This window comes from Cajanus cajan, chromosome 3, assembly GCF_000230855.2.
Source record: "Cajanus cajan strain Asha chromosome 3, NIPB_CcT2T_4, whole genome shotgun sequence".
In the NCBI taxonomy this organism is placed as follows: Eukaryota; Viridiplantae; Streptophyta; class Magnoliopsida; order Fabales; family Fabaceae; genus Cajanus; species Cajanus cajan.
This window is the reverse complement of record NC_138519.1, coordinates 62,776,263-62,787,421: the sequence shown is the minus strand read 5'-3', so window position 1 is coordinate 62,787,421 and position 11,159 is coordinate 62,776,263. Positions and strand designations below refer to the sequence as shown.

The 11,159-nt window shown below is 31.7% G+C and overlaps 1 long non-coding RNA gene across 1 annotated transcript; it reads left to right on the top strand.

Annotated features, from left to right (window-relative positions):
• Window positions 1–3,802: 3,802 nt before the first annotated feature.
• On the top strand, window positions 3,803–10,356 carry LOC145956584 (uncharacterized). The gene is made up of 4 exons (XR_014432825.1): window positions 3,803–4,136; window positions 5,757–5,851; window positions 5,936–6,035; window positions 9,763–10,356. It is a non-coding gene; the product is annotated as an uncharacterized LOC145956584 (long non-coding RNA).
• The last annotated feature ends 803 nt before the right edge of the window (window positions 10,357–11,159 follow it).

Sequence of the window (11,159 nt, the reverse complement as noted above, 5' to 3'; positions counted from 1 at the left end):
TGCTGTGCTGTGCTGTGAGCTGTTTTGCTGTGCTGTTTATTGCTGAGCTGTATGTTGTGTTTAGCCACTAGTGTGGTGCTGTTATAGCCGCTATGTCGGTGCTGTTAGCCACTATCGTGGTGCTGTAATAACCGCTAGCTGGTGCTAATGTGTGCCTAGTTGAAAGGCCATTATAGCCACTTGAGGTGGTGCTGATGTTGCCGCTAAGCGGTGCTGTTATAACCACTTGAGGTGGTGCTGATGTTGCCGCTAGGCGGTGCTGTTATAACCACTTGAGGTGGTGCTGTTGTTGCTGTTCTACAGTGTTGATGTAGCCACATCGTGGTGCTGGTATTGATGCGTGATATAAGCTGTGCATATGAACTGATACTCATAATGATGAAATTTAATTACATTGCTATGTATCTATTTGTATGCTGATTTTTAATTACACTAGCTTACCCTTTCACTGTTTTTCCATGGTGTTTGGACTGCGATGCTCATACTGTGTATGGGAGCAGAACAGGAATAGGTGGGCGTCTAGTGGTGAGTCTCCGGTGGACCTTGGAGCTGTTTTGCTTGTGTGGATATTTTGCTGGTACCTACTTGGGATAGTAGCATTTGGTTGTAATTTTCTTTGGTACACTTTAACCCTAGTCAGACTAGAACTTTGTATATTTATATATTCTAGATCCTATATTTATATACTTGTTCTATCTGTCTGGAGTTTCTAGTGTGCGATGCCGTGTGTAGTGACTAGCCGGGTCGTTACAAAACCCACACATGATTAGACTTTGCGTGCGTTTGTATAAGCGTGAAGACATAATTTTTCACGTTTAACCAGAAGTAAAAAATAGTAGCTTCTCCTTAAATTCACAATTGGACGTGGAAAGAGAAGGAAAACTTGCATTTAACTAAACCAAACACGCACTTTGTTCATGTAAGCAAAATGAAAATTGATTTGAGATTCAATTGAGAATCCGCTAGTGAGACAAGATGAAAAATGTTTGAAGCCCATTCATAAAACCCACACGCATAGCTTCTGATCATTCCATTTTCAATATTCATTTGTGCATTTGTTTAGAAACCCATTGAAGGTGAGTTTTGAAATATCTAATTGCATCGAGTTTGCTCTGTTTTCATTGATTTCATTTTGTGCACATCTTAAATTTTTTACAGATCCTATAATATTTTCAAAGCTTTCTTTAGGTTTAGTAACAAATGCTTCTGCACTCGTAGGAATGCCAACTTGAAGAGAAATGCAAAACCCAGGTAGAAATCTATAAGGGAACCGATTGTACTGATGTCACTATGCGAAAAGTGTACAAGGAACTATTGAAGAAAGTGTAAGGTAACAATTTATCATGAGGCCAACTATTTCAAAAAGGTCTTGGTATTTCTCACTTGTAACCTATGCATGACCAAAAGGTGATTGTGATATTGTTATACCAGTAAACAATTAATAATTTGAGTCATAGACATTCAATATCTATTCTATTAGACATACATTTACTATATCTCTCTAATAATCAATGAAACAATGATTTTATATTGGCATTGGCAATAAATAAAACAGAGCACTTGGCATATAAGCTTTCCATATAACAAAGTACTAGAAAAAGTAATTATACAAAGTGTTTTTCAATAGTTGTGTTACCTAAGTTGGCTTTGACAATCTTAGAATACATGTGGTTTTGCTTGCCATGAACAGGGTCAGGTGAACGTTAACACTCAACAAGAAGAGTAGAAGTGAAGTAGAACTATTATAAAGAGGTATGCTTGTATGTGATTATTAGAACTATTGAATCAAGGAGTGTTGTAGATCTATTATCAACAATACTTTTTTGGTATTGGGTGATATCACTGTAATTTCTTCACTCTCAATTGTGTTTAATTTTGGTTATCCTATTATTATATCCAGTTGTATTCCTGAGAAAAGAAAACCAATGGTACAAATGAAGTAAATCTGAATCTGATAAGTGCTATGATTTCATTAAGTTTATGGTCTAGTTTGAAGCACTTATATCAATTTTCCTTGCTTTAGACTTTGTTTTTAACTCAAAACATATCTAAATTGTTAGGTGATCACATTTTGTTTTTGAATCATGTTTTTAGGTAACTTACAAGTATTTGGTTGTTGTTTTGTAGTTTAGGAGAAAGCTAGGAAAGAAGGAAGGAAGTCAAGCACAAAGTGGTGAATTTGAAGTTGAAGGAATTTTTGGTTAAGTTCCCAGGCTAAGCCCCAGATCCACGCTTAGCCTCAGCATGGCAGAGAATCCCTGGAACAGAATTTTGATTCCCACGCTGAGCGTGGAACTGAGGCTTAGCGTGAATTGTGTTGACATGTCATTATTCACATAAGACAAAAGCTTTATGACCTAAAAGTAGGATTTTCGAAGAGAGAAGTAAGGAGGATCATTCTTGGACTTTGTGTGGCGGCTGGAGAGCTCTGGAACCTTCAAGATCAAGCTTCTTCCTTTCTTCATCATTTGTAGAGTTCTACATGTCTATGTGTAGCTAAACTCACCCTTGTTGGGGTTTGATGTAACTAAACCCATTCTCATGTGTAAACTCTAAGCTATCAATCTAAGTTGTTATTCAATTTTATTGCTCTTTTTCTGTGCATAATGATTGTTATGGCTTGATCACCCTTAACTTGAACTTAAGGTTTTTAAGAGATTGAGAAATGATTTTAAACCTTTGACTTTAAATAGAGCAGCTAATGGTGCTTATTGCTAGAGATAGAGTAAATTCCATTGGTCTTTCTTAAGCTCTTGTTTTTAAAGCTAGTTTCTAGGTTAAACTATGCAAGAGATTGATAGTTTAAGCTAGTAACTTAGATGCCAACTTGTAAGAGATTAGGGTTGGTTACTTTTGAGAGTGATTGATAAATTCTAAATAATAACTATTGTGAACTTAGTGATAAGCATGAGAGGAAGGTTTAGTGAAGTCAAACCCCAACAACTTATTAATATTGCATTAGAATCAAGTTTTGCACTCTAAGTGTTTACCAAAATTCCAAAAAGAATTGTTATTGCTTGTTTACATTATTTACTGCAGCAAATCAAACTCTTATTGCTTTTCGGTAACTTAGTTAGTATAACAAGTGAAATTGTAAAGTGTTGCGCAAGTCCCTTGGGAGACGATACTCATACTTTCATTGAACTACTTATACGATTTGGTACACTTGCCAAACGAGATAACATAATCACAAAGTAAATGTATAAGTAAGTTGAATACAATAATATTATGGATATGAGGGACCTAGAGGTAAAAATAATTGTGTGAAAGTATTAATATACATACATGACTATGGTTTGTATCATGGACTTTCCATATGTATTTACATAGTATTAATGAATCAACATCTTGTGTGGACCTAGATTTTCCCTTAATTAAAAATGCTACAGAGAAAGTGACCAATCTTAAGCTACATTTAAAACTATGCTTGTTTTTAGGAAAGTGATTTACCTGGCATGCATGTATAACTTGATTCTCATCATGATCACCTATATGACATTCAGCTTGGAACACATTAATTATGCTTTTAAGTATATCTACAAATCGTTATATCATAGTAGAAACTGGAAAGTAGAACCTATATGTGCTTCAGGTAACCACTGTTTTCAATCAAAAATCAAAGACAATCACAATTTGATCAAATTTCAATTGTTGGATTTTGTAGTTAGCTAGAAAGTTTAAATTGGCTACAAATATATAATTAAATATAGTTTTTTAATATATAATTAAATCTAGTTTTTTATAATAATCACCATATATAGTCCTTGCCATACATATGTTTCATGCACAAGACTAGTGAAACTCGGCAATAGAAATGCTAGCCACAATTTTTTAACACAATCTTTTAAACATTTGTTAAATATAGAACCTTGTTCACCATGAGATTTGTCTTGGAATTTTAAACATTTTTAAATATAGAACATTGTTCACCATGAGATTTGTCTTGGAATCTGAATATACAGTTGAGTTATTATTTGTAAATTTCTTTACTTGATTGATATCTCTGTGGTTTGCCTCTCAAATTAGGTGAAAACCAACGCATATTCTGCTAGAAGATTTGTGGGCAATTCATTCAGAACCTGATTTTCTATGACCTCACGAAAGCAACAATCCTTTCTTGGATAGCAATATAACAGGTACCAATTATATATTTAACTTCCTTTGTCATGACACTTATACAAATAATTATAATAGTTATAAGTAGAGTCAGCATAACCTACCTTTTTTGCCATCCGTGCAACAAAGTGACATCATTATGTTTGTTGGGGGAAGGTTTTAGTTTTATAGACTCAAGAATGACATGTTAGGTCATGAGAAAAAGAATAACAATATAACAACACAAATAGATGACTATTTGGTATTTACAACTAGGAAGAAGACTAATGTAGAGAATGGCTGTAAAATACAAAGGCATTCCCTTATCATATAACTTGTCAAGGCATTTACTATTTGCATAAAATTATGTGATGCCAATAAAGATTAGCAACCTATGGTTTGATTGGCTGTAGCGAAATATTAACTAGAAACATATGCAATCCAATTAATTATAAAATATTAAATAGAAACATATGTAATATCCACATTAATTATAAAATAGTAACCTAGATGGATTGTTGAGGCATCCAAGAGATGACAAAGCATGGACGTATTTTGATCAATTTCACCCTGATTTTGCTTTAGAACCTAGAAATGTTCATCTTAGTCTTGCAATTGATGGCTTCAACCCAAATAGAACCATGGGTAATAGCTATAGTATATGGTCGGTGATTCTAATTCCATATATAATTGACCTCCTTGGGAGTGCATGAAGCAAACTTCTTTGACTGTTTCTATAATCATCCCAGGTAAAAAAAAGCCTGGAGATAACATTGATGTGTACCTACAACCTTTAATCAAAGAGTTGAATGAGCTATGGAACACGAGCAGCTCTCATGTGGACAATTAGTGATTTTCCCGGGCTTTGTACTTTATCTGGGTGGAATACATATAATGGACATAGGTGCTTGACTTGTAATTTTGATGCTTTTCCTTGTTGACTAAGAAGTATTTATAAATGGTGTTTTATGGGACATCGAAAATTTTTGGAGAGGGGTCATAAGTTTAGATTGATGAAAAATCATTTTGATTACACAATTGAAAAAAGGGATGCACCAAGATTATTATCTGGGTCAGTTAACAAAGCCAGGAGTATTTGAGGTGCCACGTGGTGAACGTATAGTTGTGTCATTTGATAAGAAAAAGCAAGTCTATGGAGAAGCAACGACACTTCTTTTAGGAGCTTGTAGGTGTATTTCCACCGATTCAAAAAATGTTCCTATTAACTTTGATAGTTGGCTAAAAGTTCCAAAACCATATAAGGATGATTGCTTTAACATTTTAAAGGTACACAACTAATGTTCCCATTAACTTTGATTTTGTTTTCCTATTCTTTAATTATGATATACTAACATTTTTTTTTGTTTAATGAATCTATTTCATTTTCAAGTTTTAAAATTAATTGCGAAGCGTTATTGTTCACTTGCCATGTTAAGAAAGTATAGGAATGGAAAGGTGAATATGTGGAACTATGTTTATGATCTTTCATTATCAAGAGAACAATTAATTGCTAAGTCCTTGATGGTATTCATAAAGATCAATGGTCATCATTTGTTGACTATCATCTAAGGCCAAATTATCAGGTAGTTTTAACAAATATTTGTGACTATTAACTACTTTTTGAGCTTCATATTTTAATAAATAAATTGTTTATTTATTAGGAATTATGCACAAAAAAAATACTGAAGTCAGAAAGAAACAAACGATTCCATATACTCATGGGGTGAAATTATTGTCTACAAAACAACATGAGATGGTAAATATTTGTGTTCTATTGATGAAACTTAATAAAGAAATATTTATATTGTTCCTTTGGACTTACATGAGCCATTTTTATTAGGAAGTAGAGTTTGGACGTGTTGTGGTCGAGGTGAACTATATATTGCAACTCACAAGAAAAAAGATGGATCTTATGTCAATGAGGAGGCAAGGTCTATGAAGTAAGTTTTAAGTAAAGTTGAATTGAACATATTACTGTAGGTATAACAATGGAAGTTAAGGTTATTGGAGGGTATAACAATGAAATTTAAAGTAAAATTGGGTTGCTTGATGAAAAAGGAAAATATTTCATCCAACAAATCTTTAACAAATTGAACTAGGATGCTTTATTTTATCATGTTTGAAACAATGAAGACCAAAGAATCTTTAAAGGATATGTAGAATGATAATTTTATTCAACTTCAAAGGATGCTAAAGATGAATAGCATAATTACAAGAAGTTGCTTTAGTTTAACTATAAAAAAAATTCTTTTCTACAAGTAGAATTTTTAATGTTGGAAACTTAAAATGCAGAAAATATTAATTTTAGAAAGAGAAATACATGTAAATATGTCCAACTAATATTGATTTGTATGTTTGCAAAGTATTATTGAACTGGTAACATAATATTATTATAGAATTGGTTTATTGGTTAGCATAAATAGAAAATGAATGAAAGGAGAAGGCATCCAAAATAGTTTGTATTAGAAAACAGAACAATAGCTCAAATTGTGAAAGCCTAAAAGGGGAAACACCTTGTCAAGGGGAAACTTTAGAAGGGGATTTCTTTCTTTTTATGTTCAAATATCATTCTCTAATAACAAACTCATGAGGTTAGCGGAAATACACACAGAAGGGGTGGGGGGTTGAATGTGTGTGTTCGGATTCGAAGGAAAATTTTAGTTATTTTTCAAGAATACTTTTGGTTGGAAAACTTAAGTAGACTTTTCTGTCTAATGATTTTTTTTTTCAGAAAAACTAATTTTCAACGTAAGAGATTAAGTAAACTAGTTTTCCGTCTGGAAAACGTTTTCTTCTAGTAAAGTAGTTTTAACAAGGTCAAGTATGTTTTCGTCCAAAGCTTTGTTGAAAAATGAAATAGAACAAGCGCAAAGTAAGTAATATTGAAGGATGAGGAGAATGCACAAATAGTTATACTGGTTCACTTAATTTGAGCTATGTCCAGTTTCCTTCCACAGAAGGGTTCCACTAATCACAAAGAATTATAAGTATTCTCAGCCACTTTTGGCTCGTCAACTAGACGCTAGTATTCTTAAGCACTTCTGGTTCTCCAAGTACTCTTGACCACTCCTGGCCTGTTGGCTTCACTCACCAACACTAGTATTCTTAACCACTTCTGGTTCACAAGTATTCTTTCTACCAGCCTCTTCAAGCTTTACAGCAGTTATAGGTTTTGAGTGTGTGTATAACTCTCACAGAGAGGATAGGGTAATTTCTACACTGCGTAACTTTAGTTTTTCAGAGATAAGTGTCTGAGTGTTTGGTTACTCTCGTAGAGAGGATGAACTATTGACAACACTCACTAAGATAAGCTATCTTAGTTTTTACATAGATATACAGAAAATAGTTGATTCTCTTGAGATATGTATTACACGCTTCCTTTTTTTTGCTTCTCTGTTCAATATCTCCTTCTTCTTGGTCTTGATACTTATATACTTTTTATAAATCTGCCTGTTGTTTGAATTTTTATTTGTTCATTGGAGCGTAACTTTTTGACGTTGCAGATGGAGGCTTCGATCATGTTCATGCAAATCTTCTCATTTAATGCATTTGATCTTACATTAAATGTTTTCTTGTATTCGTGGAGTCTCTCTGTGTAGTTGATTTCTTTGATTTCTGACTTCAATCATGATCTAGGTATATTTTTACTTTCCTCATCAGTTTAGCTGCTGTGGTGCTGTCTTTTTCTGAAAAGTAGGTGTCCTTTCTCTGACGCACTCAACTTAATTTGACTTGTGAATGCATGTTTTCCCATTTTTATTCATGTTGATGTCCTCTTGCGTTTCTTGTATAATTCCTTTCAATGTGATTAGTGGACTTCAGACGTGCTTCAATATTCTTGACATCGTCTAGTTACAAGATACTACGTCTGATCTTGACTACCCTTTTTGTCTAAGTATGGAAGTGAGAACTTCGTCTTCTTGTTTATATTGGTTCTTTTTGATGGTCACTTCATGTCGATGTCTTGGCCAATATTTTGCGTATGATGCCTCAGTCTTCTGCTGATAGACTTTGTATCTTGATTTTAGCCTGAATCAACCTTAGTCTTAATGCTGGCCTTTCTATCGTCTGATGTTTTGTCAAGCCGGATTATGCTTGAACATATTCCACTGTTTGGGCTTTTTGTTATCCGACTAAAACACTAATGCACATGTTAGTAATAACAATATGTATTATATTTTTCATATTCAAAACATTGGTGGGATTGCAGGTGCGCTTCGTTTGACTTAACAATTCACTCTTGTTCTTTCTATCTTACATTCTCTTCTTCAATTCTAGTTTGTTGATTTGTAATTAATATATATATGGAAACATGGAATATGAATTGATTGTAGTAATGATAATTTGGTAAAGGATAGAAGTGACTAACTATTATAATTCAATAGAGCACCTCCTAATATGCAACAAAAAACAAAACTCAAGTCTTATCTCACTAGATCAAAGTCTATCATTAGGCTTTATCAAAACTATTTTTTTTCATTAAAATAGTTCTTAATAGTTTATCCAAAAAAGTCTAGAGAAAAATCTTTCTTAATAGTTTATCCAAAAAATTTCACATGGGTCTCTCTCTTTTGACTTCTCCATTTGACTCAATTTCAAAAACTCTATTAATCAACTCCTCACATGACGAAACAAACTTAGTTGAGGTTCTGTCATCTTCTCAAGATAAGTGATAGTCTAAATTCATTTCAAATACATATTTTTAATCTAGTATGCCAAATCATCCACCTCAACATTAATCATGTTCACAATTCACTACACTTAAATAAATCTAAAAATAATCATAAATTCTAAAACAAACAGATAGAAAGATACAAAAAATGAAGAATTTGACTGAACATGCATAAAATTATCCTTTCCTAGCTAGGATTAATTATAGACTATAGTTGGAGACTCATGTTTGGCTCATACTCAAACTTCGCAAGCCTTTAAAATTCTCTAGCTAATATGGGATACAGTTCAAACCAACTATAGCATTTATTTTCCAATATGCATTTTTATTTTAAAGGAGCTAGATCAATACTAACCAATGAAAAGTCAAGGATGTGCAAACTAACATTCATTATTAATGCTTTTTATATGTGCCTTTAAAATTCTGGTTTGCACAATTTTAATTTATTTAAATATAGATTGTTTATCTTTTGTAATTGTACTTGAAGTACATTTATTAAAAATAATTTTATAGGAGAAGATGTCAACAAAAATGAGTCAAAGTGCCAACTCTATAAAAATTTCAAGTAATGACATTCTTAGTAAAATGTTGGGAAAAGATCATTCTAGACGTGTACGTTGCTTTGGATTAAGAGGTCTACATAGCGTTGCATTTCAATCATCCACAAGATTTAGTGGTGTAGGGTACAGTTCTTTGAATTTTGATTCCATTGAAAATTCTCAATTAAAAAAGGAAGTAATTAGTTTGAAGGGTCAATTGGCAACTTCTCAAAATGTCAAGACATTAAAAAATTTCATGCTTGCTTAGATATAGATGAAGGAAGGGCATATTCCTACTAAGTTGAAGGCTATGTTTGGTAGTAGTAGTAGTAATGTAGCTATAAGTGTTTCATATGTTTTGTTGCTAAATTAAATTATATTAATACTTGAATAAAGTTTAATATTTTATATATATTTTATTAATACGGCTAACATTAAATAATTTGTATTTTACAGGATGAAGGGAGTGGACACGATGTGCCAACACCACAAGGAAGATCTTCATTGGATAGTAATCTTCATGGAGTTTGACATTATATTTTTTGTTAGACATAATGAACTCATAAGTTTGACCTTATGATTTTACATTTGAGGCAAGATTGATTTTGGAACAACTTACATATTTCGCATTTTAATATCAATCATGTATTTGGTTTTCTGAGTTACTTAATAGGTTAGATATGTTCTAGAGTTCATGAATGTTAATGTCTTAATAATGAATGTTTGTCATGTTATGCTTATGACTAGCTGACTTGTCTCAATTCTTTTTTTATAATGTAGAAAGTTGTTAATTCAATATATCTTTATGTAGTTATACTTGAACATGAAGCTTAGAAAACACATAAATAATATCAAAATTATATTTAGAAATTACTAAAATAAGAGATCCTTGAAATTAGATAAGTAAAATTGTTACTTAGGAATTACTTGAATTAATAACAATATAATATGGTCATTATTAATTTCAAATAATTAATATAATTAGTGACAATTTTAAATAATAATTTTAAAAAATAATTAAAGTATGTAGACTTTTATTTGGTCAATTTATAATAAAAATGCACTTTTAAAAATAGTTGCAAGTATATTTTTAAAATAATAAGAATATGATTTTAGACAATCCTAAACTACCAAATGAAGTACATCTAAGAACAGATTTTAAAAAAATTTAAAAGAGAACCAAATAGCAAAGTATTTTGTGGCGGTTTCAAACCACCAAAAATATTAAATTAAAAAAAAACTAAAATACATTTTGTGATAGTTTTAGACCGCTAGAAAATGATTTGTATTTTTTAGCCATAGAACCAACTGTAAAAAAATGCGTAAAATACCGTTTTTGATAGGTATAAATTTGAAAATTATTTATAATGCTAAAAATGTAATTTGCGGCGGTTTTTAACCGCTATAAACCGCAAATTTAACAGCCAAAATCATACATTTTTTTTTGCAGTGAAGGCTAACATATGCACTTTTAACAAACAGAGTTTACAAACATTTCAGTTTTTGGCTAACATATACAACACCAATTTTTCATGGTTAAATTATTTAACACAAATATGTAAGAAAAAAATAAGTTGTATTTACACAAGTAAAATGTCTTATGAAAATAACAAAAGTTGAAAGTCTTCATAAATTACGGGTAGAGTTTGTGTTCCTATGAACTAGAAGTGAAGCTTTAATTTTCCAAGAGAAATAAGCTTCGAAGTCTTTGCTTTTGAAATAAGCATAAAAACAAAATAAGTAAATACATACATAGAAAATTCGAGAGGGAAATGCAACAAACAATTAAAAGAAAATTCACTTTTCAACAATTGAAAGTAATCAGGTCAAAGAAAAAGTCTCAAATATATGTG